Genomic DNA, 2,761 nt, shown 5'->3' on the forward strand with positions numbered 1-2,761 from the left:
GATAGAAGCGAAATGAAAAAATTTCATTTACTAAGTCTTGTTGGGCATACAATTCCGCTGCCCTACGAGAATGCGTTACACTATTACAAAGGACTATTCTACTGTCTACGATTGCTAAAGTTGAGCCACCTATCCGAAAAATCCTCATGATGCTGAGTTCGGGCGTTCCGAGCAGATGAAGAATAAGTAGGTGGGCGAGATGCTCTGATCGATCTACCGCCTCTTCCCTGAGTCCGGGAAGTTCTAGCACCTCGGCGGCGAAGAGTCTCTTCACGAAGCATTCGCTGATCTTGCTCACTCATATTCACAACTCCTCTACGAACTTCAGGGCGTTCTTGTCTTGACGTTTCCGGTTGCTCCTGAGTCCGTTGCTGATTTGGAGTAGAAATTTGAGTAAGTGGATTAGAGGTTTGAGTTGGAGTGTGAGCATCTGTTAGCGGGAAATGGCTAAGGAATCTCTCGATTGAGGGACGCCGGGAAAGAATGATGTCGTACAGAGAAGCCAAGCGCCGCAATGATTTCACAACTTGTTGGCAAGCCGAGCTCTCCAGCACATTGTTCTTCCGGAGTACATGAAGCTTCTCCCACTGTTCATCAACTTGATTCTGAACTTCAGATATAGCCATTCCCCCGCGCCCGCAGATGAAATCTTCATATGCAGTCCTCTCAGCGATGACAGTATTCAGCTCGGCCTCCAAATCTTTCTTTATGGACTCTAAGTCCTTATTGTTGGACTCCAGCTCCACTAAACGAGCCAAGAGTTCATCATACTTCATCTGGTCATCTATAGCTTTTTTCTCAGCTTCATTTAAAGCCAAAGAGTATAGCCGCTTCCAGTGAAGTACCTCCAGCTCCTTAGAGTTAAGAATACGAAGCAGCTATGTCAGTTCGGCATTTCAGTTTACCGAGCAGGCAGTAAACCACAATAGGAGTAAAAGAGATTAAGAAGAGCTATAAGGAAGACACGAGTGTAGAAAGAAGAATTTTTTTCATTCACAAGAAAAAATTTACACAAGGAGGGCTTCAAGGCCATTTTACAAATAGAAAGAAAGAAACTAAACTAAGAGAAGGGAGACGAAATCATACTTCGCCAGTTTCGTCTCCGGCTTCCCTGTGGGTTTCAGCTTCTTTCTCCTTGTCGACCTCGGTCTCAGCCTCGGCCTCCCTCCTCCCTCCCTCCTGCTCGGCGCCCCCATCGCCGATCTGCTGCACCTCTTGCTCGGCGTGCCCGTCGCCGGTCTGCCGATCCTTCTGCTCGGTCTCCTTGCCGGCCTCATTTTCCTGCTCACCCTCTTCTTTGAAAATTGAAGCGGGTGAAACAGGCCCCAAGGAGGCAAAGATGGCCTCCATGTTCTCGTCACGGTCAGCACGGCAATTACGGACTCGTTCAGCAGAAAGCAGGACCGATGAAGACGCAAGCTCCTCAAGGAGCGGCAGACTCTGGAGACGCGCTGCAATCTCTCGGCCATACAGCGGCAAGACGACTTCGGGTTCCTGCTCAGCATTATCGGTCATCAATTTCAGCAGATCACCGATAAGGGCCGAAAATTGATTGCTCAAAAAGAGTTTCTCCGTGTAAACACGGAGAGCCTCCCCCTGAGCAACCACGGCAGCCGCTTCCCTATGTGTCGACCGCTCTCTCTGGATGATGAGCTGGTCTTTGGCACGCTGGGCTTCATCCTGAGCCGAGATCATAGCGGCCCTTGCCCTCTCAAAGTCTGCCCGAGCCTGTTCGGCCTGGTGACGAGCAGCATTCAAATTCCTCTGCATCTCATCATAATCGCTGGACGCTTTAGAGAGTTCAACTGTGACGAGTTTGCAGAGCATATTGTTCCTCTGAAAATGGAAAAAGGAAAAAAGTCAACAGAGGGGCCACAAAAAATATAGGAAAGAAGCAAAACCAGAAAATCAAGAAGGAAATTCACCTCCACAAAGTCCTTTGGCCATAAAAAGGGCTCAGAGATATGTTCCGAAGTGGCCGCAACCGCTCCGGATCCACAACCCCCCAGGACAATGTCTCTCTGTGGCGCTTTTGGGGGTTTCTGAGTCTTCGCCTTCCCCTTTGCCGAAGTCGATTCCGGCTTTTTTGGATCCGAAGACTGACTCGAAGAGGTCTTCTGCCTCTTCGGATTCTTCTCGGCATCAGACGCCGAGCTGGTGGCTCTCTGTTTCTCCGGCTCCTTGGATTCGGAGGATTTGCGACCTAGCCTGCTTAGCATGTTCACTGCCAAAAAGCGAGAAAACAAAGTTAGTTTTCGCCGCTAAAGCAGTAAAGCATAAAAAAGAAATCCTCACCCTCAGTCTCTTCGTCCGAAGACGAGGAATCGAACACGAAGTCACCCTTGACGAGCTCAGATTCCGAATACTGTTTCCTAATCATGGGAATCTTATTGAGCTCGCCCTCGAGCTCGTCCAACGGTTCTACCCGAGGATGAGGAATTACGGACTTCGGCCCTCTCCAGGAAAAGTCCGGAGCCGCTGTCCTATTGTAAAAAAAGAAACGATTTTGCCACTTCGGCCATTTGGTTTTACAGAATGCTCTGAAGGGCTGTAAAGGGATCAAGTAAAACCAGGATTCCTTTCTCTTAAACTGAAAGAAATTAAGGATTGCCCTCAGAGACAGATCCTTTTCTAGTCTACGCAGCTCGGCAGCAAAGGCCGATAAGTGCCTCCAAGAATTTGGAGTCACCTGACCTAAAGGAAGTTGAAAAAAATCAAGAAGCTCTACAAAGGCAGGGGGAAGAGGGAAACGAAGCCCGCA

The sequence above is a fragment of the Salvia splendens genome, chromosome 2 (assembly GCF_004379255.2).
Source record: "Salvia splendens isolate huo1 chromosome 2, SspV2, whole genome shotgun sequence".
NCBI classification, from domain to species: Eukaryota; Viridiplantae; Streptophyta; class Magnoliopsida; order Lamiales; family Lamiaceae; genus Salvia; species Salvia splendens.